Genomic DNA, 27,570 nt, shown 5'->3' with positions numbered 1-27,570 from the left:
AATATGATGCAATAGTTTTGTAACATAACCACAGGATGCTCGAACATATGCAACATGGGGTTTCATAGAAAGTTCGGATTGAGAATAATACCCAAGGTTTTCACTTTCGTGGACACCTTGATTTTGTTCCGTGCTATGAGGAAGCTTTCGTAGTCTGAGGTCAGTTTGCTAATCTTTTGTTCACAGGCTATAATCAGGAGTTCTGTTTTATCTGCATTTAATGATCTTTACTGTAGCAGCCTGATAATTCCAGAACAATGTGGTTCCTGATTCCTGAGCCTCAGTCGTGGGGACCAGAGGGAGGATGTCTAGAGCGCTCCTGCGGCGTTAATTGGGATGTCGTCGGCAGCTACAGGCTCTTTTCGGTTCAGAGGCACTTTGCGGTTTCAGCGATTAGCAATCAGCACTTATGCGGATCTCGGACACCGGTTGGACTCTCTTTGCTCCCTCGGTCCTGCACTCTGGAGAGGGGACTCGATCTCTGGTCGTCCTGCTTCTGGAGGGTCCTTAGGAGACTCCTGGAGCTTCTGGCTGGATTTCAGACGTTGCACTCGACTACAGATTTTCCCGACCCCTGGAACTCTGAGCTTGCAGCAGCGAAGAAGTACATCCAGTCAGGGAAGATGGTCCAGTGGTGTTCGTCTCAGGGTTAGTTGGTTCCACTAACCCAAGGGAAGAAGTCGTCCCTTCCAGAGCTTATCTGTCGAATTGAAAAAGGAGTTTCACCACAGCAGCAGGGCTTCACCTGGCAAATCAAAGGTCCAGGAGGATGCAGCAAGTTTCCTTCACGGTTTCTTCATCGGGTATTTCTCTCAGTGGTCGATTCTGCCTCTAGTCCCAAAACCCTTGCCTTTTAAGAAGGTTTCTCCCATCCATGCACAGCAGCCTAGGCTATCAATCACACAGCAGGGTGGCTCTCCGGAAAGGAAAGCCCGCCAGCCAATCAGGACTGGTTGCATTCAGGCACAGAGACAAAGGGCAGTGGAGTTTTGGGAACATCCTCACATCCTGCCTTTCCAGACACACTGGAGCCAGAGGTGGGCTTCAGGGCTGAAGGCCACCAAAGGCAAAACGAAGGGCTCAAACCTGGCTCAACACACCTCATTATGACCCTTGCGCTCCCGTAATGAAGGGGGCCGGTACGGGACAGGCCCCCTTCATTACGGGAGCGCCGATTACGAGGTTCCCTTTACGGGACCCTGTAAGGACGCCTGGTAAAACCAGGCGTCCTTGCCGGGTCCCCCGACAGGAAGAGGGAGGTAATAACGGGCCAGTTGTTATGTGTCTGTTATTACCTCCCTCCCCTTTCCCATTGAGCCCAATGGGGGCTCAATGGGAATGGGGAATGGTTCCTGCAAGGAGGAATTACCGGGTCCTCCTATGTCGGAATGACCCGGTAGGTCCTCATTGCAGGAACCCGGTAATGGAGCCCGGTTTGGAGGCAGCCATGGTGCTAATAGCACCATGGCTGCCTCCAAACTCGTAATGAGGCCCACAGAGTAAAACGCAAGAAAGACCTCACAAACAGAAAATGACAACAAAATAAAAGACAGTGGCCATTTTGACAAAATGGACACCCATGGGTGCTGTACTGTAGCTGAGGATTCAGCCTGCGGTAAACAGCACAATGGTAGGACAATTAAATCACTGCCACCAGCCATTTAAAGTAGTGAGGGTAACATCAAATGTTACATGAGAATGTAGGATAAGGGGCTACTAGGTAACCTCCCAGCACTCCACATAAAATGGGGTGTGCTGGACCTACAAAGAGAAGAGGTAAGTAAAGTCAATTTCACTTTACTATTCTTGGGAACTGTAGTTCATACAAGAAAAGGTATTTAAACCTTATGAGAAATCTAAAGGATTTATCTGTGACACTGTACTGACTGAAGGTGCTGTGTGTCACCATACAAAAAGTAGATGCCTATGGAGTTTGTCAGACTCCAAAAACAGTTAAAACACAATAATCCAAATCGGGTCAAAACACATGAGAGAGTGAGAAAAAGGTCTCTCACTCCAGGGTTAAAATGAAAAAGTCCTAAAGACCATCAAAAGAGCTGGGGATCTCTAAGGTTGGAGGGAATTAGCACAGAAATTAGAATTCTCCCTAACAGGGGGTAGGTAGGAGGTAGAGTGTTTGTATATCCTATGGGGTAGGATGGGGAAAAGGTGTTATAAGAAGGGGGATACCACTTCTCAACCGTCTGTGTCCCACTTCCACTCCCCAAGGGCCCCCATCCCGGTGATCCTCCCTCACTGGTCCACCCCAGGAACTGGATCCAGTAGCGATGCCCGTGTCCTTTCCACCTGGATGACATATCCCTGGGGACTAGTCAGGGAGACAATGTCAGGTTTCTCACATACTCTTCCTCCATGCGATGTAGACACATTTGTTTCACAGGGGAACCGGGAAAGAAAATCTACATTTCCCTGGTGTTTTCCTTTTTGGTGTTCCATAGTGAAACAATAGGGTTGTAGGTCTAGAAACCACCGCATGACCCGTAGGTTGGAGTCTTTCCATTGGCTAATCCAAACTAGGGGTGAGTGATCTGTGACGAGTTTGAACTTTCGTCCTAATAGGTAGTATCTAAAATGGATTATGGCCCACTCAATGGCATGCGCCTCTAGTTCCAACACGTAGTAATTCTTTTCAAGTGGGAACAGTTTGCGGCTGGTGAATAATATGGGGTGTTCCAATCCATCAGAAACCTGGGACAGGACTGCTCCTAACCCTGTAAGGGAGGCATCCGTTTGTAAGACAAATTCTTAGGAGAAGTCTACTACCTTTAGGATCGAGTTCTGCCACACAGTCTGTTGCAAGGTGTTATAGCATATCTCATCCTCGTCGTTCCAATGAAGTTTCTGGGGTTAAGTTTATCGGTTAGCCGGGCTGTTTTATACCAAAAGTTGGGGATAAACCTACGGTAATACCCTATTAAACAGAGAAAAGCTCTCTTTTGGTCTTGGGGGTTAGTAAATCTAAGCAAGCTTTTACCTTTTCGTGTTGGGGATGTACATTCCCATTTCCTACGAAGAAGCCTAGGTATTTTACAGCTGACTGGACTAATCTGCACTTAGTTTGATTTGCAGTAAGGCCAGTTTTTCTGAGGTCTTTCATGATTGTATAAAGATGGAAGAGATGATCCTCCCAGGTTTTACTATAAATGACGATATCGTCAATGTAAACTCCACAGAAATCAGAGTAGGGTTGTAAAATTTGATCCATGAGGAGTTGGAAAGTGGCTGGCGCACAGTGTAAGCCAAAAGGCAGGACTTCAAATAGCCCTAGAGGCGTTGAGAATGCATTTTCTTCTTTATCTGGCCCGTACACAGGGACTTGCCAGTACCCTTTGGTTAAATCTAGGGTAGATAGAAAGGTGGTTGCTCCGAGTTTATCAATTAGGTCATCGATGCGAGGCATGAGATATGCATCGAAGTCCGAGATGGCATTAACATATTATGTAAAAAAATATATATATTTATCTATCCATCTATCTATTTACTTTTTATATAGCGCTTTACACCCATGGGTCTCTAAGCGCTTTTTTCATCTTGCACAGGGTTACAGTATTACAAACCAACAAAAAAACCAGAGGATAATAAATTGCCAATACAGGTATTTCAAAGTGCATGCAGTACATTCACAATACCGGTCAGTTGCCATCATTGTCAACATTCTTTTGTCGTTCCAGAAACTGCCGGAAATCACCCCAAATATCACGCGGGCTTTTACTGTTTTTTCGCTTTTTGGAAGAGTTAACTCTTTTTTTCGGTCAATCGAGCCTCAGTGCTCCATCGATCAACCTTCCGATTAACGGGGACCCGTTTTTCAGATTCTTCAACACCGCTCAAGGGCGGATTTCATCGAGTTTCTTCTTGGAGGCTTCCAGAAGATTCCTTGGGCCTACACCGCGTGGACATGTCGGACGAGAAGAAGGATGCTCTGTCTCTTTTCAAGCTCTGCACCGACTGCGGTTTGCAGAATGTTTTTGTTAGGTAAAGATTTGGGGTAGTACCCTTAGGGTGCACTACAACAACCTTAGCCTCCTGGCAATAGGACCCAACCTTTGGTATAAGTCTGAACTACACAGGTTGGTAGTGTGGTAGAGCAGCCAGGCCTATCTCAAGAGGGGTCAATGTGAGCTGTAGAGTGGTCACACAAATATTCACAGTGACAAATATTCAAATAAACACTTAAACTCAAGGTTTCTTGGTAAAACAATTATTTATTTATCGGTCAGTTGATTAAGCCTTCTCTAGAAGGGAGCACACAAATACCTTCGAAAATACACACTCTTAGTTCCTAAATCAGCAAACACCCATTTGGGATGTCACACAGACACTTCCTACACCCTCAGGTGACTTCATTAGCTAGGATACTATAGACATTGATCTATTACTGCTAGCATTTAGGATAGTACTGAGATGAGTCAAAGAAAAGGTTTATTAGAAAAAACAAGAGATCTCAAATAGTCTTAAGCAGGCAAATACTTTTGGACCCCACCTCAATTCAGAGGAGAGAGAGTCTTTCAGGAAAACAGGCTAAGCCAAAGTCAATGGGCAAAAGTCTATGTGGCTGAAGCACTTCTTGCAGGTAAGTAAGAAAAGTCTTTGCACAATGTTTTAGAAGTCTTTGAAGAAAAAGAAGAATCAATATAGGGCCACAAGTTGTTAGACTTGTGAGTAGTAGAAGCATATCTACAACAAGAGGTAAGTTCTCTTAGACTTTCACAGTACCTTTAGTTAGAAGAAATGCAGCAGATGACTTCTGTTCCTGTGCAGCTCTGTAAATCCTGGTGTTAATGGGCCTCAGTCGTGGGGACAAGAGGGAGGACTTCTGGGGACTCCTGCAATGGGACGGTCACCGACAGCAACCGGCTATCTTCAAACAAGTGGCAATTCGGTGTTACAGCTCCTCGCGTCTACCGCAAACAGCAACACCGCGGTTCCTGGCTGTTGTGGTGGGCTTTCCTTGCATCTGGGGTCTAGCACTCTGTTGAGGTGGCTCAGGCTTGGTCAGTCCTGCTTCCTGGGAGTCCGGAGGATCTTCCTTGAGCTCTTGGTAAGCTTGAAAGCAAGGCACACAAATTGGTGTTCCTCTCCCAGGCTCTTCGGTTCCAGCAGCAACTGCAGTGGAAGTGCAACCAGCTTTGATAGGATGTCTAGGTGGCTTACTTTGGAGTTCATTGGCCCCACCAACTCAAGGGTAGAAGTCGTCCTTGCAGGGGCTTCTCTGTCGATACGAATTTGGAGTTTCATCACAGCAGCAGGGCTTCACCGGGCAAACCAACGGTCCAGGAGTTGAAGCAGGCGTCCTCTTCAAGTTCCTCTTTCAGATTTATTCGTCCATTGGTCGACTCGGCCTTCCAAGCCAAAAAAAAAAGCCTTGCCTTTTATGCAGGTTTCTCCCATTCATTCCAGCCTAGCTGTTGCCAGACAGCAGCCGGCCAATCACCCAAGAGTGCATTCCTGTCTCCTAGGAGATTAAGCACAGGGAGTTTGGGGTACCTCCCTCATTTCCTGCCCCCACCAGAAACCCTGGAGCCAGAGGCAGGGTTCACTCGTGAAGCCCGCCAAAGACAAAATGAAAAAAGGGACCAAACCTGGTTTGATGTGCAGAGTAAATCTCAATAAGGACCTTTCCATAAAGAAATGGAGAAAAAAGAAGACCGGGCCATTTTGACAAAAATGGCACCTAAGGGTGCTTTACCGTGGCTGCAAACGCAGCCTGTGGTAAAGACACACCATGGTAGTAAAAAGTAAACCGCTGCCACCAGCCATTCATGATAGAAAGGGTAATATAAAATTGTTACATGAGAAGTTAGACAAAGGGGATACAATGTTACCCCTCCAGCACCCTCCAGCACCCTATTCTAAGATAGTGTGGGTCTAAAAAGTTACAATCGTACAGTAAAGTCAATTGTTATTGTTATTTTGCATTTATATAGCGCCTTATATACCATTGGTATGGTCTGAAGGCGCTGGTGTCATGATCACAGGCTAGGGCTCTATTCTGGTTCAGGGGGTTTCTTTTCTCAAACTGGGTTTTTGTTGTTGCCTTAGCTATTCTATTACTGTAGATTCTTAATGGCAGAATAGCAGCCCCGGGGGTTCCTAAATGGCCGCCTGTTTGTGCCTTAGGGAATTAGCCTTACTGGTTTAGTCGTGGTCTGTGTCAGCCTATTTAGGCTCGGCCCACCTGGAGGCTCGCGTTTCGCATCTCAGTCTGCATTGCAGAGAGAACGCTTACCGGAATTCCTCAGTTTACGATTTATTCCCTGTCATAGTATAATTCACAGTTCCCATATTCCTACCCCTTTTTGTTTATCCCTCCGCAGCCCTCTCCCATCCTAGTTCATTGCTTGTAGTTCCGTTTTCATTCAGTGAATCTTTCCCGTCACAAACGTTTCACCTCCGAGTTATGAGGAGTCCTGTCACACGCAAGTACCACTTTAGTCATAAGCGTTTCAGTTCTGAATTGCCTTCCAGTCATGTTTTTGTCGGAAGTGTTGCTCATTGATGTGTGTGGCATCTTAGTGGTGTGAATTCCAAGACTTGTTGGGTTGCGTGCGCTTCCAGAGTGACGCGTTCCCTTTTTATTTTGGTTGCGCTTACAGCTTTAATGCCTTGACATTTTGAGAGAAAATAAAACACGTAGTGTGTTTGTGTGCCCTGCCGGTATTACATTCACCTTTATAATTACACGAACACTGCCATTAGTGCCTTGAGCATGTTATGAGGAGGAAAACAGGCGGTAGTTTGCGTGCCTGAAATTGTTTCCTTTTCATTATTGTTGCACTGTCTACCATTAGTCCTTAGGAAAAATAACCCTTTGGTTTCCTATTCCTTTGAAGGAATTTTCTCTGCCGTTTGCACGGATAGTTTTCCTCAGAAGCACTGCAATACTGAAGTTTAGGGAGAGAGAGAGGTTATACTGTGATTAGTACCGTCTGAAATGGGTGTGTGCCTTATTCTTTTCTCATAGGCTCATTTGGCTAGAGGTTCAGACTTCAGGCTGCCTTTCATTCCCCCTTTTTGTTTTTTTAGCTTCCATAATTACCCTTCCATTCTTTCAGCTAGGACCCTTGTTCCCTCGTTAATATTGTTTCCACCTTGGTTCCAACTTCTTCAGGATATGCGCCCCTGTAAGAACAGGATGAAGAGCTCAACAAATTAAATTCTAAGGTGAGCTTAAAACCACAAGAGAGGTTCGGCGAATTGGGGAACATAGTATGTAGCCTTTCAGGGGTGTAGTGCCATTGGATGATGATTTTTGTCCACATTTCTCTTGTTTGTGCTGATCTTGTCATCTTTGGGATCAGCGTCCAGAGGTCTTCCCATTGTTTTCTTGTCGGTTCGACGCCCAATGTTTTGTTCCATTTGTTCATGTATGGCCACTTGACTTTTTCATCCTGCGAGTTTTGGAATATCTACAATCGGACTTTATGGAACAGTGGTGCCCACATAACATTAGGATCTCAGACATTTTCAATGCATAAAATGAACCCTGTAACAAAACGCATTCGTCCCCAGGGGGGGGAGGGAGGGGTGGTGGGGTGTTGGGGGGGGGGGGGGGGGGGGAGAGAAGTTATTGTAATGTTGTACACTTGTTGACGAGTTTGAAAATAATAAAGATAATTTGTAAAAAAAAAAATAAAAAAAAAACCACAAGAGAGTTATTTCCTTAACTTAGTTGCCAAGGAAAACTTACTAAGAAGGCAATTACCGTTGTTTTTTCCACAGAATATTTTGCCACTTCAGATAAAAGAGGGTAGTATATTAAGAGCTCTAGATTATCCCCGCAGAGTCCAGGTAAGTGTTACAGCTGGTAGGTTGAACGCCCTTGGAAACCGAAGTTCATATCAGTAGAGAGAGTCAAAAGGGTGCGTGTGGGCACCGGGTATGTGTGCAGCTCGTGCGGTATCCGTGTAATAGCTGCATTCTAGCGGTAGGTGTGCTGGTTGAGAGGTCAGGAGTATGTGTTCGTTCTGGCAGGATTTATCCAGACCGGATGTGGCTGCGTTGGGCCTGAGGAGAACGCCTGGCTTGGGGGTGTGTTACCAGCAGTGATTACTTAGAATGATGTGGAGTGAACGGCGAGTGTTGGTATGAGTACAGTTATACCGAATGGTGTCATAGTATCACTGTGTTCTAGTTGAGTGGTGATGTAAGGAGAGAGTAATTGTGGTGGTGGGATAAGATGGGTAATATACCCTTTCAGATATTCTCTGCATTCCAAATCATACTATATACGTTGCACGCTCCAGTCCGTTCCATGCACTCCTATCCACTCCATGCCACCCAGTCTGCTCCATATATTTCGGTCACGCATTCATGCATTCCGGCTTGCCGCGTGCGTTCGAGTTTGCTCCGTGCGCTCCAGTTCGCCATGCGTACTCCAGTCATTGTGGGTTAAATGCTCTTTAAGCGTTCTCTGCGTTCCAAACCATACTTTATACGTTACGCAATTCTATGCGCTTCAGTCCGTCCATGCCCTCCTATCCACTCTTGTCTGCCCCACGCGTGCACTCGTCTGCCTCAAGCATGTACCCACTCACCCCCTCTACCCACTCACCCCCTCTACCCACACAGCCCCTCTATGCGCTCAACCCCTCTATGCGCTCAACCCCTCTATGCGCTCAACCCCTCTATGCGCTCACCCCTCTATGCGCTAACCCCCATACGCTCTCACCCCTTCTACGCACTCACCCCTTCTACGCACTCACCCCTTCTACGCACTCACCCCTTCTACGCACTCACCCCTTCTACGCACTCACCCCTTCTACGCACTCACCCCTTCTACGCACTCACCCCTTCTACGCACTCACCCCTTCTACGCACTCACCCCTTCTACGCACTCACCCCTTCTACGCACTCACCCCTTCTACGCACTCTTCCTATCTACGCGCTCAACCCCTCTACGCAATTCAACCCCACTACGCACTCATCCCTCTATGCATTCATCCCTTCTACGCACCTATCTGATCCCCGCACTCACTTGCTCCCCGCACTCATCTGCTCCCGTACTCATCTGTTTTAAGCACTTGTGTCTTTCACGCATTCAACATCAGTATCCTGTCCTATATATTCATCTCTACACTCATCTGTTCTATACCTTCATCCGTTCTGTACACTCATTCACTCTGTACACGTATCCACTCGGTACACCTATCCATTCATACGCTCTATCTACTCATCCGCTTTATCCATTCAACCACTCTATTCACTCATCTGCCCTATCCACTCATCCACCTTATCCACTCATTCTCTCAACCGTTCTATCCACTTGTCCGTTCTATCCTCTCATCCACTCTATTCGCTCATCCGCTCTATCCATTCATCCTCCCTAACCACTCATTCTCTCATCGGTTCAATCCTCTCTTCCACTCTGTCCACTCCTCTGCTCTATACACTCCTCCACTCTATACACTCCTCCACTCTATACACTCCTCCGCTCTATACACTCCTCCGCTCTATACACTCCTCCGCTCTATACACTCCTCCGCTCTATACACTCCTCTGCTCTATACACTCCTCTGCTCTATACACTCCTCCGCTCTATACACTCCTCCGCTCTATACACTCCTGCGCTCTATACACTCCTGCGCTCTATACACTCCTGCGCTCTATACACTCCTGCGCTCTATACACTCCTGCGCTCTATACACTCCTGCGCTCTATACACTCCTCCGCACTATACACTCCTTCGCTCTATACGCTCATCCACTTTGTACATTCGCTAGGTCTACACACTCTTCACACTTCCATATTAGTGCGTTGTCCATATTGATGTGCTCTACATACTCATCAGGTTCACATACTCGTCTTTTCTACACACTTATCCCGTATACGCTCATCCGTTCTGGACATTCATCTGTTTTATGCACATCTGCGTTCTACTCGCTTCCCTGTATTACGCGCTCATCCGCTCTACACGCTTGTCCATTCTACACATTCAGCCGCTCTACACACTCATCCACTCAACATGTTCATCCATTCCATACACTCATCCAGTCTACATATTCATTCGATTCCCACATTCATTCAAACTATATAGTTATCTGTTCTAAGTAATTCCTCTACGCCATTCACTTTGTTCACTCCGCAAGCATTCTATCCATTTCGGGAGTTTAAATCTCTTTCCTGTTCCCGTATGATTTACTCTTATTAACCATTTCACTGCTTTGATCTACTTTATTAATTTAATTCTGTTTGCCCTTCTAGATTACATTGGGGGTCGTTAGCTGTCAGTTTCTCGCATCAGGTGGTTTGCTGGATTGGTGTCATTGAGTTGCTGTTAGTCTGTTTGGGTTAGTTTGGTACGGGTTGGTTTTAGGGGAAGAGCCAGGTTTTCAGCAGTTTGCGGAAAGCCATTAAATCCTCAGTCTGGCGGATGTGGGGTGGGAGTGAGTTCCATAGCGTGGGGGCCAAGGCTGAGAATGATGATCCGCCTAACCTAATTGAGTTTGTCTTCGGAATGACTAGGAGGCCGGCTGAGCTTGAGGTGCGTGGGGGGTTGTAGGGTTTTAGTTTGTCTTGAAGATATTTGATACCTCTTGATTGAGGTCCGGTTTTATGCAGTGCTCGATGGGAGATGCGCAAGGTTTTGAAAGTCACCCTGCGGGCTACTGGAAGCCACTGCAGCGTCTTAAGGGCTGGGGAGATGTGGTCTCTTGGGCCAAGCGCAAGAAGCAATTTGGCTGCCGCATTTTGTGCCCTTTGGAGTTTATTCAGTTGGTACGCGTGGACTCCGAGGTATAGGGGGTTTGCGTAGTCCAGTTTTGATATAACGATTGATTGGACCGCAGAGAGTCTGTTGGGAAAGGAGAGATATGGAAAGATGCACCTAAGGGTTTTAAGGTGGTAGTGGCATGACTTTGAGACATTGTTGACTTGGCGCGTGAGTATTAGGTCAGAGTCAAGGGTGCATCCAAGATTTTTCACTGAGTTGGAGGGGGTCGGAGACTTGTCCATGGCGGATGGCCAGGGTAGTGGTTATAGGAGAAGTTCCAGGTTGACACATACCATGATTTCCGTTTTGGAGGGGTTTAACAGGAGGTGGCTTTGGGTCATCCAGAGTTCTATGTCAAGGAGGCAGAAGGCCAGGTCAGGTCTGCAGTTGGGTTTTGAGTTCAGGAGTTTTAAAATTAGTTGAGTGTCGTCAGCGTAGTTGTAGCACAGGATGTTGTGCAAATGAATTATTGGTGGGAGGGTGATCAAGTAGAGATTGAACAGGAGGGCGGATAGGCACGCTCCTTGTTGGACTCCCGTGTTGACTGGTCGGGCTTGGGAGGTATAGTTGGAGAGTATCTTTATTTGGTACCGATCCTTGAGGAATGAAGCTATCCATTTAAGAGTGGTTCCACGAATTCCTAGGGAGTGGAGGTGGTCTAGGAGGATTGAGTGATTGATTGTGTCGAAGGCGGCGGATGGGTCAAGAAGGATTAGTGCCGCGCATCCCGCGGAGTCTGCAGTCATTTTAAGGTCATCCCAAATTGAGGTTAGGGTGGTTTCAGTTCCGTGACGGGCTTTGAAACCCTATTGAGCGGGGTCTAGGAGATTGTTGGCTTCGACAGAGGCATTTAGTTGGGAGTAGGCAGTTCGGTCAATGAGTTTGGCAAGGAATCTGGTGTTTGAGATTGGGCGGTAGTTTTTGGGCTCGAGAGGGTCGAGCAAAGGTTTTAATTAGAGGTTTGACATAAGCCCTTTTGAATGCATCGGGAAAGATACCAAAGGAAAGGGAGGTATTTATGATGGATCTTGCGTGTTCACCTGCGCAGGTGGAAGTGAACATTTCTTTGAGGGTTGTGGCTGGCGAGAAAGATGGTTTGCGGGCAGATAGACGTTTGTGAAATTGCTCTGGTGATATTGGACTAAACGTTTCAAACGTTGGTTGCGTAATGGTTGCATCTGGTGGGGTGGCCGGTATGGGGGGGAGAATTGCTTGGAGGATGTAAGAGAGCTAGGTTGGTGGCTAGAGTATTTGTTCTTTCGAGAGCCGTGGTGGAGAAGTGGAGGGAGAGTGAGTCGCACAGTGATTGTGAGGGAGTCGGGACGGTCGTGTTGCAAGCGGGATGGGTGAATTCGGAGATGATTTTGTGGAGTTCTTTGCTTGGGTTTTTGCAGTTTTGGATTCGGGAGTTGTAGTGGGCTTTTTTTGCTTTCCGGATTTCGGCCTTGTACTGATAAAGGTGTCGGGTCAAGGTGGCCCTATTCACCTGGGTATTGTCTTTCTGCCATTTGCGTTCTAGGTATTTATATAGTTGTTTAGTGATCTTCAACTCAGGAGTGAACCATCTGGGGAAGAGGCCGCTGCGTGTTGATGGTTTGCAAGGGGGTGTGAGCCGCGTCAGAGATGCATTGAGCCATGAGTCAAAGGCGTCCGGGTTAGTTGTTTGTTCAGTAGGCAGGTAGGTGGTGGAGACTGGAGGAGTGCGTCGGCTGGGTCTGGGATGATTATTCGTTTTTTCCAGCATTTGCGTAGATTCAGAGGTTCAGATTTGAGTACGGGAAGGCGGTCGGGTGAGTGAATGGTGAACGAGAGAATGAAGTGATCGGACCAGAGGATAGGGGTGGGGGGTTTTAACTAAATCAGGGTGTTGGAGCTAAAGATGGCATCAAGAGTGTATCCTTTGTAGTGAGTCGGGCCGTTTGTGTTGGGTTGGAGGTTAATTGCGTCCAAACCGTCAACCAGAGAGTGTGTCATAGGGTTGGTGGGGATGTCGAGCCATATGTTGAAGTCTCCAAGAAGGGTGAGGTTGGGGTGGTTTAGTAGAAGGGTGGCAATAGAGTCGCAGAGGTTATTTGTGAAATGTCTATCGTAGCCAGGGGGTCTGTAGAATATTAGGAAGCTGTGTGAGAGCGACGGGGAGAGGGATAGTCTAACGAGGAGAGATTCGCAGGATGGAATGGAAGGTTGGCTGTCGAAGATTGAGGCGTGGAAGAGAGACTTGAAGACAAATGTCTTTCCTCCTCCTCTAGAAGGACGGTTCAATGGGATCAGGGAGTATTCGGGGGGGGGGGGGGGAGGCTTCACTGGTGATTGGGGCGAAGCCGTCCGAGAACCAAGTTTCGGTGATGAAAACCAGATCTGGTTTGTCCGAGGTGAGGAGGTCAAAGATGCAATATCTGTTTTTTGCTACGGAACGGGCGTTAAATAGGATGCAGTTCACATCGGGAGGCGAGGTTGGTCTCGGAGCAGGAGCGGAAGGTGGTGGTGGCTGAGGGAGAGGAAGCTGGGGAGGGAGAGGGGTAGGGTGGGAGACGATTGATGGGAATAGTGGGCGAGCAGCGGAGTTGGCGGGTTTCGGGCAGAAATGGGTGGCTGGGTGAGTTGGGAAGCTCGGGATTGGCTCGGGGGATTTGAAGGTAGTGGTGTGGGTGGTTAGGACTTTCGGTTGTAGTTGAAGAGAAGTCGAGGGAGAGGGGTTTCAGGCAGGGTGAAGCTACGGGGGAAGGAGGTGATTGGGGTACAGGCGTTGCGGGTCGAGACAGTGGAGGCGAGGAGTGCTGAGAGATTGAGCGGGACCAGGTACGGGTCCTCTTTAGTTTCTTTATTGCACTTTGGAGTGCGATTGGAGTGTGGGAGAGAGTAGGGGGGTCAGAGGGGGAGAGGGATGCGGCTTCGGTTCTTGCTAAGGCTCGGTGTGCAGTTTTTAGGGAGGGGAAATGGTGTGTTCGGGGAGCAGAGGCAGTGGGGGATTGTGGGCAAGGCAGGGGGGATGCTTGCAGGGCGGGGTATGCTCGCTATGATAGTGAGGGGAGCTGGCATAGGTAGTGTTGGCTAATCGGTGGTGATGTTCGGGGGGGAGTCTTCTTAGGGTGCTTGGCTCGCCATCGTGCCCCTCTAGCTTGGTGTTTGGAGAGTGGGATGATTTGGGAAGGGAGAGACGGGAGGGGAGGCAGAACAGGGAGTGGGGGCAGATTATGGTGGTAATCTCTGGCGGACTCTGGAGGAGTGGGTGCACTCATGCCTAGTACGAGCTGTTAGGTGTAGTCTCAAGTGCAACTTACAGTTTATTGGACTTTATAAGTTCCGCTTTATAAATTCACTAAGAGGCTATTGGGTAAATTTCTAAATTCAACTTTTCCCAGAGAGGCTATTGGGCACACTTCAAGATTCACAGAGCGGCTACTGGGCGCAATTCTAGATTCAGCGAGGCTGTTGGGCACACTTCTGGGAACACAGAGAGGCTATTGGTCACACTTGTAAAATTCAGCTTCTAAATGCACTTCTAAGTTTAACTTTCACTGGTATGCTATTATGCGTACATCTAAATTCAGCTTTCACAGAGAGGCTGTTGGGCGCACTTCAAAGTTCAGTTTCCACATAGAAGCCAATGGGCACACTTCTGAGTTCACAGGGAGGCTATTGGGCACACTTCTAAATTCACAGAGAGGCAATTGGGCACACTTCTAAAATTTGCAGCGAGGTTAATGGGTACATTTCTAAATTCAAGCTTTCACAGAAAGGCTATTGGGCCTACTTCTTAATTCACACAGACTATTGGGCACAATTCTAATTCAACTTCTAAATGTGCTTCTAAATTCAACTTTTCACAGGGAGGCTATTGGGCCCACTTCTAAATTCAACTTTTCACAGAGAGGCTATTGGGCACACTTCTAGATTCAACTTTTCACAGAGAGGCTATTGGGCACACTACTAGATTGAACTTTTCACAGAGAGGCTATTGGGCACACTACTAGATTCAACTTTTCACAGAGAGGCTATTGGGCACACTTCTAGATTCAACTTTTCATAGAGAGGCTATTGGGCACACATTAGAATCACAGTGGGGCTATTGGGCACACTTCTAATTCAACTTTCACAGAGAGGCTAATGGGCACACTTCTAAATTCAGCATTCACAGAGAGGCTATTGGGTACACTTCTAAATTCGGTTTTGCACAGAGAGGCTATTGGGCACACTTCTAAATTCAACTTTCACAGAGTGGCTAATGGGCACACTTCTAAATTCAACTTTCACAGAGAGGCTAATGGGCACACTTCTAAATTCAACTTTCACAGAGAGGCTATTGGGCACACTTCTAAATTCAGCATTCACAGATAGGCTAATGGGCACACTTCTAAATTCAACTTTCACAGAGAGGCTATTGGGCACACTTCTAAATTCAGTTCTGCACAGAGAGGCTAATGGGCACACTTCTAAATTCAATTTTGCACAGAGAGGCTAATGGGCACACTTCTAAATTCAACTTTCACAGAGAGGCTATTGGGCACACTTCTAAATGCAACTTTCACAGAGAGGCTATTGGGCACACTCCTAAATTCAACTTTCACAGAGAGGCTAATGGGCACACTTCTAAATTCAACTTTCACAGAGAGGCTATTGGGCACACTTCTAAATGCAACTCTCACAGAGAGGCTATTGGGCACACTTCTAAATGCAGCTTTCACAGAGAGGTTATTGGGCACACTTCTAAATGCAACTTTCACAGAGAGGCTATTGGGCACACTTCTAAATGCAGCTTTCACAGAGAGGGTATTGGGCACACTTCTAAATGCAACTTTCACAGAGAGGCTATTAGGCACACTTCTAAATGCAACTTTCAGAGAGAGGCTATTGGGCACACTTCTAAATGCAACTTTCACAGAGAGGCTAATGGGCACACTTCTAAATTCAGTTTTGCACAGAGAGGCTACTGGGCACACTTCTAAATTCAACTTTCACAGGGAGGGTATTGGGCACACTTCTAAATTCAACTTTCACAGAGAGGCTATCGGGCACACTTCTAAATGCAGCTTTCACAGAGAGGCTATTGGGCACACTTCTAAATTCAACTTTCACAGAGGGGCTAATGGGCACACTTCTAAATTCAGTTTTGCACAGAGAGGCTAATGGGCACACTTCTAAATTCAACTTTCACAGAGAGGCTATTGGGCACACTTCTAAATGCAACTTTCACAGAGAGGCTATTGGGCACACTTCTAATTCAACTCTCAGAGAGGCTGTTGGGCACACTTCTGAATTCAGTTTTGCACAGGTATAGGACAGGGTTTCTAAATGCAATTATGCTACAGATATAACGAGTTTACAGTGGTGAGGCTTCCTTAGTTGAGTGGTAGGGTAGTATGGCGTGAAGTAATTGCTTCTGGCCCCGCCCTTTCCACACTTACTTGATGTTGACTTCTTGCTTCCCCTGCTGATACCTGTAGATACGACCTGGAGCCGTCTCTGTAGGAGCTGTCCTTTGCCTCAGGTCCTTAGCCGAAGGGCTGCCCTGGGAGGACTGGTAATGAGTGCAGATCTTCTTGTCAGGACCTATCAGGGGTGGGGGTGGGGTGGGAGGCAGGAGGAGGGTCGGGAAGGGGAAGAGAGAGCGAGAGGGGCCGGGACAAATGACAGTGCACGCAGGTGCAGGGGGCCTCTACAGGGGCTGGATGGGAACGAAATCAGTCTGAAAGACTTCCCTGTAGCACTACACTAAAGGTGCTGTGTGCTACCATGTAAAATGCCTATGGAGTTTGTGAGACTCCAAAAACCAAAAGGAACACAGAGTTAAAAATACATGAGAGAGTGGGAAAAAGGGTCTCACTCTCTCCAGGTAAAAATGAAAAAGTCCTAGAGTCCAGAAAAAAAGCTGTGGGTCTTTAAGGTAGAGAGGAATTAGCACATTTCTGAGAATTCTCCCTATCAGTTTTCATGGATGATAAACATTCACAGTGCTTTTACTGCCTGTACCTGGCGCACAAGGAGGAGGATTGTGCGTTTTGCCGTGACCTCTCGAAACGCACGCTGAAGGATTGGCACAAGCGACTGGAAGAGTGGCTACAGGCCAAGTCCTCTACACCGGCTGGTGCCCATGGGCAATCCTCCCTGTTAGGGAGAATTCTCTTCTAAGGCTAATTCCCCTTACCTATAGAGTCCCCCAGCAGCTTTGCTGGATTCGAAGGGTTTATTTTTTTCTCCTGCTAAGAGTGAAGCTCTTTTTCCCACTCTTAGACAGATTGCTGATGTGTGTTCTGGGTTATTTTGTGTGCTTATGGTCTATGGGGTTTTTCCTCACCCTCATTGGTATCATCATTTTACATGTGTGTTACACAGCACCCTCGGTGCAGTGACACAGGGGTGTCTTAGAGACCCCCAAACATAGACTCCATACCTGGCACTGACTACTGTCTCCCAAGGCATGTAAAGTTACCATTGACTTTACTAGTCAATAGTAATGAACAAAACCAGTACAAACTATCTTACTATGGAAGTACTGGGAAGGGGTAATAGTTTTTCCCTGGTGTTCATTTTTGAGGGGGTACCGTCCAGTCCCTCTCTCCAAAGTTTCTGGCTGGTGGCAGTGGTTACTACCGTAAATATTCGACCGCGAATATTTTCCTATGGGATTTTCCCATTGTTCGAAGCTACCACTTTTACTGACAGCCTCTAACATGCCGCCGGTTTATTTTAATATTAACTTTACTCCGGTAGGTTTTTATTGCCAGATCTTTGATAATATTTCTTTCTCGTGTCTTTCTCTGAAATCCTAACCCAGGTCGGGGATCCTTTGTTCGTCCTTTTGGCGGGCTTCTGCACAGAAGCCCTCCTTTCGGCGCCACTGAGTCTGGGGTAGACAGGATGTGTGGGAGGGGGAATAGGCACCCTGGACAGGGTTTCCTAGGCAACCCAAGTCGCACTCTGCCCTGATAGGTCGGGGGTTATTCCGCCAGGATAGGCACCCCACTGTGTGAGTGACAGCTAGGCTGTATGAATGGGGGTTTTTCTGCATAAAAGCAGGGTCCTGAGGACTGGAGGACAAGACGTCGCCACTGGAACTAAGAAGCCAAAGAGGAGAGAAGCCAAAGACATCTGCAACGACTGAACCACTGGTGAAGCCCTGCTGCAGATCCTCACCACTTTTCTCCGACGACTTGAGAAGATCTTCACCTGCAAGAGTCTTCTTCCCTTGAGCTGGTGGGGCCAATCGCCTTCCAGGACCTGCCTCGGTCGCCAGTGCCAAGCACTAGGAGACTGGATAGCCAGGCACCCGTCCACCACAACCGCGATTTAAAGGAGCGTACCTTTTATTTTCGTTTTGGCAGCACTGCGGCTGGTTTCATCCCTGGGCAGTGCAGTAACTCGAACCTTCCTCCACGACGAGAGCCTCTCTTCCTCTGCTGGATCTCTCGAACTGCAGGAAATGCCAGGAACTACCGCCACCGCAGGAGCCTCTTCCACTTCAAGGTACATTGTTCCACCAGGCCCCCCGTTTCACTGGGTACTGCTAAAGGTGTTTTAAATCCTTTACTTATCTTCTGGGTTGGCCGCCCCTATCGTCTAACATTGTCTTTTTACCTGCTGCTCCCTCCTTTTCAACCGTTAAAAAAAGACTTGACTGCAGCTACTAGAACAGTTTGAACCTAGGCACTTTGCCTTGTGCTACTGACTCTGGCACAGGCCTATTGACTGTGGCTAATTCTGTTACAACTGCCTTCTCTAGATTGCTTCTCATCAAGAAATGTGTTGGTGCATCTAAAACTCTTATAACCACCTTTCTTTCCCTTTTCTATATTGTTGAAGTGCCATTTTGCTCGGTTTTCACCAAAGTATTATTGATGCTAAAGTACTGCCTTGCCTAACTTGTTCACAATCCAATTGGGAAGTGTTGCTGGTGTGTTTAGGAGTGTAACCCTGTATAACGTGACCTTTTCCTCCCTCTGAAGAAATTGTTAGAGTGCCATTTCTGCTTGGTTTACACTGTGCCGTTTTGCTCAGTTTTCACTCTTGCTCAAACTTGTCTACAATTTAATTAGGGAGTTGTGTATACTTTTCTTGACTGTTTTAAGTTGCTTTAGTGATAGTGATTTGTGTGTTGAATTAAGAGTGTGTAAAATAAATTTCTGATGTTAGTTAATCTGCTTAGAATCACATGCTGTGCATAATCCGACATCCAGTGGTCACTGCAGAGTATTGCATTTTGTTTTTCGTAGTCGAAAAAGGGGACGTCGACAAGGCTTGTCTTAACACTATCCCTATAGTGACATGCGGTGTACCCACAATCCCTCACGCGTCGAGGTCCCTCAGATTGTTTTTTTCTGCCCAGAAACAGGTCGTTATTTAAAATTATTCATTACATTAGATCCCTCCTTCGACGTAGCTGCAAAGCTGTTTCACCACCGAGTAAGAACTTCGACGGCAGTGACTTAGACGGAGAAGATACTTTGGCGCTGCCGAACACGTGGCCTGGCCTCGCCGGCCTAAGACATAGGGAGAGTAGGGTCGTGGGACATTTGTTGTTCTTTCTGAGAATGCTTTCTCTTTCGTCTCCCTTTATTTCGGGGTCGTTATCACGTTTAACTCAGCTATGGAGAGGACTCCCTTAAGATTTTGCCCGCGCTGCAAGGGAAAATTTACTTGGAAAGACAAGCACATATGGTGTAACCGTTGCTTACCCCTCGACCACAAAGAGGACGGGTGTGCGACCTGTAAGCTTTGTAAGCCAAAGACTTCAAAGGACCGCAGGGTCAAGAGGTGGACAGCCTATGCTATATCTAGGACTGATTCCTCACCCGCCGCCGCCTAGTGTGACGAGGATAGTGATAACCCGACCACCGCTTCGGCGGTTGTAGACCTCTCTAGGGAGCATTCCCGCTCCTCGTCGTCTGTCCCCAGCCCCGACAAGCTCGGCTCACGCCCTGCTTATGGGGATGAATACCCCGGCGACACTGACGAATACAGAAAACTCAAACATAAGCACACAACCCACGGCACGTCTTGGTCGAAGACGTAGACAGCCATAGCGCCAACGGAGACGCCGGGCCTACCGGCGACCTCCACCAACCATAAGGGTCGCAAGCCCTCTCCGCCACCGCAGCCGCGACTGGGCTACCTGCAGACAAGGGCGCTACCACCAAAACATCAGGCGACGCGCCTCGTAAGAGTGCTATCGTTGCCGGAAAAGACTCGGCACCGCCCAGCACGACGGCAGGCGAGCCCTCGACAGAGAAACTAATCGTCGAGAGTTTGGCGCATGTAGTTTCCAAGGACGGCCAGAGACAGACGGCGCGTGACACGCCGAAAACCGCTCACAAGGCCAGGGAAGCGCTGAGGATGCCGGAAGGAAGGCAGGGACGGCTCCCGCCGTTGAAAGAAGGCCCTAGCCTGCAAGAAGGTTTCTCAGAAGGCGAAGGGACCTTATCCTCGGCGCTATGGGACAGACCTAGACGGCTACAGGCAGAGGAACCTCCTTTTTCGCCCCCAGTCCGTTCTGGTTTACCATACTGGACTGTTGAGAGATTTCAGTCATGCATGGACAAGCTGGACAGATTCATGTCCACCCCTGAAATTAAAACACCCAAGAGGCCAAGGGAGGCACTTCAGGAGGACCCAAGGGCTAAATATCCTAGATTATTTAACCCCCTTCAAGAGGACATGAATACTTACGACCTCACTGAAGAAGAGTCTCACTTCCAGGAAGATGAGGAGTTCTTAAATAGTGAAGACCAACAAGACCTCGGAATAGAAGTAGGTTTTCATGAAGACACTGACCTAGGTGTGGGGGGGGGGGCTTCGAGGAAGACCCAGATGAAGGTGGCTCACAGCCCTGGCAGTCACCAACAGAGTCTACAGACCCTGAAATCATACCCATTACCTCTCCTCAGACCACACCGGTCAGGAATCCATCTCCAATAGATGATCAACCCACCTTCAACGCGCTACTTCGGAAGGCAGCAGCGCATTTTGAAATTGAAATTGGTGAAATTACCCCTGATACTGATTTTGTAGAAAGAATCATAAAAAAAAACTCCCACTAGTCAAACCATTCCCCTCCTCGCCTCAGTTAGGAGACGAATTACTCCATCGCTGTCCACACCTGCGCTGGTAAGAGGGGTCAATCCAAGAATTGCGAAATTGTTTACTCCCTCTCATTCAAACCCATTATACATTAGGGGTCGCTCAGTTCCGGACTCCTTGGTGGTAACTACCACAAGGAAAAGAGCTGGGGTTCCACTGTCAACCAGCGAGGCACCCCCAGACAAAGAAGTTAAAAAGCTCTATGCCCTGGGTAAAAGAATTACAGCCTCGGCAGCTTTTTCAACCAGAATTGCCAATAATAATACACTACTGCCAAGTTATGCTGAATCCTAATGGGGAAAATTACGGCAAGACCTCGAGGAAGTCCCTGAGCCCTTGAGAACCTGCTTATTGGCCACAGTAACAGAAGGAACTCTGGTTAACCAGAGCATCATTAAAAACACTCTTGATGCTGCAGAAACGGCTGGCCGTTCTTTAGTGCAGGGAATTCTTCTGAAGCGTCATGTCTGGCTCCGCAATTCCGGTTTCAAGCCAGAAACCCAAGCGTCACTCATTAATAAGGCAATAGAGGAGTCTAACCTCTTTGGGAAGGCAGTGGACGACACACTGGAGACTGCGAAGAAGGAGTTTGACACCCTCAAGACCTTAGACCAAATCTCAAGGTCTCCCAATAAGCGAGGATTCAGCAACAAACACTTTTCGAGGCCAACTACAGCAGCAACAACAGCAGTACACTGCAGGCAACTGGTCCTCTACTCAGGGAACCAGTGGCCAGTACACGCAAAGAGGACAGCGCCGTGGCAAGGGCAGAGGTCGGGGCCCCACTCCCAGAGGTTCCCCGGCTAATAACACCAAATGACCCGACGATTTGGGTACCCTCCCATGCATCACCGGTCGGGGGCCGGTTAACATCGTTCCTACCAGCATGGGAAGGAATAACATCAGACCGATGGGTATTGTCAACTATAGCCCACGGGTACTGTATAGAATTCAGTCGGTCGCCCACGTACAGACCCCCAAGGGGACGACGCCTGACACCGGAAAACCTTGCCATTCTTTGTCAAGAAGTGGAACTACTGCTACTAAAAGGAGCAATAGAGGTCGTGCCTCTATCACAGGTAACGGAAGGTATTTATTCAGTGTACTTCCTTGTACCCAAAAAGGACTTAACCATGCACCCTGTACTAGATCTGCGCCCAACGAACAAATTTGTCAAACATCAAAAATTTCGCATGTTGACCCTACAGGAAGTAATCCCCCTACTTTCGCAGGGAGATTACATGACAACACTGGACATGAAAGATGCATACTTTCATATTTTAATGTTGCCAGCGCACAGGAAATACCTCAGGTTCATGATAGAGGGCAAACACTACCAGTTCAGAGTGCTACGCTTCGGCATAGCGTCAGCGCCAAGGGTATTCACGAAAGTACTGGCAGTGGCAGTGGCCCACCTGCACAGGTTGTCCATCCCAGTATACCCTTACCTCGGCGATTGGCTCATAACAGGGGATTCTTACGAGACATGCTTCTCAAATACCCAAAAGACTGTAGACCTTTTGTTCCAACTGGGCTTCTCCATCAATGAGAAGAAGTCCAGCCTAGACCCCAGCCAGATCAAACAATTCCTAGGGGCTCCAATTCGAACAAAGGGCGGCCTCGTCTTCCCCTCCAATGAGAGGGTCCAAAATATGCTGTTTCAGATCCCTCAATATGTGGCCGGTCGAGAGGTGACGGTGCGCAAAGCAATGCGTTTGCTAGGAATGATGGCGCCATGTATATATTTGGTAGCTCACGCCCGACTGCGCATGCGCCCAATGCAAGAGTGGCTCAACAGCCAGTGGTGTCAGGCCAGCGGACAATGGGACGATCTAGTGGTGGTCTCGCAGGCCCTGGTTCTCTCGCTACGGTGTTGGTCGAAGGAAAACCTGATAATAGGGAAACCATTCGCCACCCCCGCAGTGGAGGCCATTCTAACCACAGACGCATCCCTCAAAGGATGGGGGGCTCACCTATCCCATCAGACTGCACACAGAGTTTGGACTCCGAGTGTAGCGTCCAAACGCATAAACTTGCTGGAACTGCTAGCGGTCTTCAAAGCACTGAAGGCCTTCCAGGCACACCTGCAAGGGAAGACAGTGATGGTCCTCACAGACAGCACCACAGCCATGTACTATCTGAACAAGCAAGGGGGCACTTACTCTCCAGGACTGTCCAAGCTGTCCCAGAACATCTGGAAGTGGGCTCTCAAACACAACATGTTCCTGTTGTCACAACATGTACCAGGGGAACTCAATCTGCTGGCAGACGAACTCAGCAGAGACTTCCATCTGCCCACAGAGTACGAATGGCGGTTACAAGAAGAAATCGTCTTCGACGTTTTCACTCTGTGGGGATTCCCAGAAATAGATTTGTTCGCAACTCTAGAGAACTCCCAATGCCAAGATTACGCCTCCAGGTACCCCCAGAACCAATCCAAGGGGAACAGTCTATCGATACCATGGTCAGGGAAATTTGTTTACGCTTTTCCCCTGACTCCCCTTCTCAACAAGATAGTGCACAACATGCACCAGGAACCAGTTACCATGATACTAGTGGCCCCGGCAGCCATGGTTCGCTCATTTGATGGAAATTTCTCTATCTCATCCAGTGAAACGTCCCTGCCCGTACAACATGCTGTCACAGCACAAGGGCAGAACACTACACCCATGCCCACAGACCCTGAACTTAGCAGCCTGGCTCCTGAGGTCATAGAATTTGGACACTTACAATTCCCTCAAAGATGCATGGACATTCTTAGGGAGGCTAGAAAGGCTAACACTCGTTACTGCTATTCCAGCAAATGGAAATGATTTGTCATCTGGTGTACAGACAAGAGCATCAGCCCAGTTGACTGCTCTCCCACACAGATTGTTCTTTACCTGACTCACTTATTAGACTCAGGTTTAGTTTTTAATTCCATTAAAGTTCATCTAGCTGCACTTTCCGCAATCACTACTTCTCAACACAAGGTGTCGTGGTGGAAGATCCCAGTTATTAAGGCCTTCATGGAGGGAGTAAAGAGAATACATCCTCTTATAGCTAACCCAGCTCCCGGATGGGACCTAAATGTGGTACTTACCAGGCTTATGGGCTCACCCTTTGAACCCATGCACAAAGCATCCCTTAAGAACCTCACTCATAAAACTGCTTTCTTAATAGCTATCACCTCCATTCGGAGAGCGAGTGAACTACAAGCGCTCTCTATACTAGACCCCTTTGTAACAGTTCACAAGGATAAGGTGTTCTACGCACACATCCTAGGTTTGCCTGGTGAGGAGGTAAGAGTTGCTTAATGTTGAGTTTATGTAATGCTTAATGTTGAGCCTTGCCACTTCCCTTGGTTGTGCATGTGTGTACTGCTATCTATTCTTATATTCATGAGCATGTGAATCCATGCCAGACCCCATGCTGGAGAAGGAACAAGTTACTTACCTGTAACTGTTGTTCTCCAGCATGGGTCTGGCATGGATTCACATGCGAACCCTCCCTCCTACCCCTCTGCTGCTCTTCACTTGGTCATACTGCCACTTTACGTGCTACCAAATCTGAGGATGGCTGCCAGGGGAGGGGCTTAGGGAGAGGGCAGTCATTGGCTGGGGGCAGTATGACCCAGAGATCAGTGATTGGTTACTACGATGAAAGACAGTTCAGAAACGAAACTGATACTGATTTTTTCTTTACCGAGGATTCCCAGCCTGACGACGGGGAATAATCATGAGCATGTGAATCCATGCCAGACCCATGCTGGAGAACAACAGTTACAGGTAAGTAACTTGTTCCTTGCAGAATATTGAATATGTACAAAATCAACAGTCATAAGAACTACTGTTAAAGAAGGAGAAGAGAACACACTGCCATGTTACAAAAACCCATAGTGCAAAGACATGAACAATAGGCACAAACTCTGAAATTGCGCATTCACACATGTAAAAAATAAGCCTTGTAAAAGTACAATTTTAAATATGGTTTGGCAAAGACATTTGAACATAATATAAGAAATGTTTAAATAAAAAGCAATTACCGAGTTTAATCAGTTCAGATAGTGTAAGTACCTGTTTGCACGGCGTCAAACTATGAAGGTAGCTGAACAGAGCAGAAACAAGTCAGGGAGGCTCAAAACGAAATGCACTGAGACGAAGGAAAAATAAAACTCCAATGTTGTGTGATCAAAAAGGGTTTGTTTATACTTGTCGAGGAAAGAGGCGTCTTGGCATTTCCATGGAGACACATCAATAGCTTGCACACAGAGGATGGTGACACGAGATGTGCATTTGCGTTCTGAAAAAGGGCGTATGCGTCTAGTGATGTCAGTTTGAGGGGCGGGCTATCTATAGTCTTGCCGCGAGGGCACTTGAACTTAGGGTGATGTATCAACGGATAAGATAAGCACAAGATGGTGGCGCCCAACCCGTTGTTTTCGCATGTGTAAATGTGAGGAAAACTAAGGTAAGATGGATAAGACATTTTTTTAAGATTGATTACACTATGCTTAAAAATACATGCCCAATTGATTGGGACAATAACATTTCTGAGCGAACTTCCCCAACTGCCAGGCTGTTATGCAAGTCTATGCAAAAAGGACGCGCATACTCGTCCTTGGCACTTGAGGGGTTAATATACGGAAATGCTGATGTGTACATTCTTTTAAAAAAAAAAAATTATTCTTGGTTGAAAATATCAACCTTTTTAATAATACAAATTCAAATTCACCTAAACCAACAACAGTTCAATAAATAATTCATTACATTACTACATTAAAATAGAATAAAATACCACATTTTTCATGAACATAGACCACATTCTTTCCAGTAAAATATGCCCAATTTCAAATTAATCTCAAATAGCACTTATCATACGTCTCATGTTAAAACTCTTCGAACTTCAATGCTCTAATAATACCTGTGATCCCAATCACTGTGGAGGTAGTACAACCAACGAGACAGTGTTGCCAAATCAAGTCCTCATGATTCCTTAAGTTGTACTTAAAAAACATTCCCAAATACACTGTATGTAAATGACTTAATGCTTCACAATTCAACACCCAATGATTAGCGGTTTCAAAAGTATCTGTCAATGGATCTACAAGTACATTGGTTGGGCGAAATCTTACCATATCGTAACAGAATTTGTTTTGAAAGCAGAAGATTCCATCTAAAATGTAGAAAAAGCATATGGGTGCACTTATCAGGATAGATACTAAGGAAAGGAGCCAAAACACCCCTTCTTTTATAATCATTTCTCAAGTGAATTAAGGATGGATATGAGTGTAATATATCCATAGTTGAGATCTAATCATATTGATATGAGTATCTTCACTCTTCCCGGACAGTTCATCAATTCCAGATGGAACAACTTACATATTCTAGCATCGAGGTGGCCTGCAATACCACCTCACCCACACCCACAGCGACGACGATCCCTCCCTAGTGCCATCCAGTGAAACCCTTGATGAGGTAAGCCTTCGCCGGGCCAGTGTGCATTTATCCCTCATTTCTACTCACGTGCATCTAACTTAGCAGGGCAACACTGTGCATTCATAAATTATGCCCGAGCACCAAGATTTGAAGGCCTCTGGCCTTAAGATATTGCACCTGCAAGCACGCGCTCTCTGCGCCATTGGCCTCAAAGCTTTCTTTTCACATTTACTAATGGCCGACCTCATCCTTGGCACCGGAGTGCCTCTGAGGTCTGATCTGGGTTGCCATAGTGATGGAGTAAACAAAGCTCCTGATTGGATTCCCAACTATAGTTGTAACCAATTACAAGCCGGCAGGCGAGGAAAGATGGCCCCCAGCAATCCCATGTATCTCATACTCTGCATCCTTCCTACCTTTAAATCATCAACTCCATCTGGTAAGCAACTTCAGGTATAATGCTTGATCCCCCCTGTTTGAGCTCCCTATCTGTTCGATATTCATTCCCCCATCACCCTTCACGGCCGATGCCAAGCCCTCCATTAGTCATGCGCCACACTTAGATGGACTTAGATGGAATGCTTACCTTTAGCCTGTGTCGCATCTGGATGGAAATGTGAATGTTGGCATGCGCCACTCTTGGATGAAGTTGTGGATGTTGCAAGGTGCCGCACTTGGATGGAATCGTGATCGTTGGCCTGCCTCACATCTGGATGGGATTTTGAGGGTTAGCAGGTGCCACACTCAGATGGAATAGTGAATGATAACAAGCATCACACTAGACATAATCACAAGAACAGCAATGCCAATTAACCAATCCACTAACAATTTCACCCCTCTGCATACACCTCTCAAACTCTAACCAAACACAACTACAAGCCTACAACACAACAATCCGCACAAACTTCACTCACTGCAACAACAAAACAAACCACACAACAGCACATTAGGACTACCGACCGTAAAACACCTCAAGCCCAGCCAACGGACCCACCAGGCTGAGGCTGCCAACAGCACATCAGTGCTCTCTTGCACTTTTCCAGCTTATTCCCACTAACTCACCCCCCTTCCCTTTTTCAGAGCCGTCAGAGCGACAGGGGACCACTCCGGTGGTGATAGTAGGCGGTACAAATATCCATTAACATATCCAGACTACAATTTGCTTGCTTGGAAAGACCTGTTGCAAATACATCTTTATAGCACCATAGATCCGCGCAACTATCCTAGATTCTGGCTAGGCTTCCCGAGTGTCTCATACACATAAGAGTTGGCCTTCAACTCAATGTCGTGCAACGTTGTGTATCCCACACCGCCTCTGGATTTTACCCACACGTATCTTTGGATAGT

At 47.2% G+C, this 27,570-nt stretch overlaps 1 protein-coding gene across 2 annotated transcripts in view; it reads left to right on the top strand.

The window, feature by feature from the left end:
- Positions 1-27,570, top strand: part of LOC138539878 (interferon-induced protein 44-like) — a 1,550,577-nt gene that overhangs the window by 144,943 nt on the left and 1,378,064 nt on the right. Inside the window, exon 1 of one of the 2 annotated variants that reach the window (XM_069641642.1) lies at positions 26,169-26,262. The exons of the other annotated variant lie outside the window; for it this stretch is intronic. The gene's annotated coding sequence lies outside the window, so the exon portion shown is untranslated. Of the gene's footprint in view, positions 1-26,168; positions 26,263-27,570 lie in introns of those variants that run through there. 2 annotated transcript variants of the gene reach the window in all.

The sequence above is a fragment of the Ambystoma mexicanum genome, chromosome 1q, assembly GCF_040938575.1.
Source record: "Ambystoma mexicanum isolate Mex_15411 chromosome 1q, UKY_AmexF1_1, whole genome shotgun sequence".
Classification (NCBI taxonomy): domain Eukaryota; kingdom Metazoa; phylum Chordata; class Amphibia; order Caudata; family Ambystomatidae; genus Ambystoma; species Ambystoma mexicanum.
Note: the sequence above shows the minus strand (reverse complement) of the source record. Positions and strands in the feature narration are given on the sequence as shown.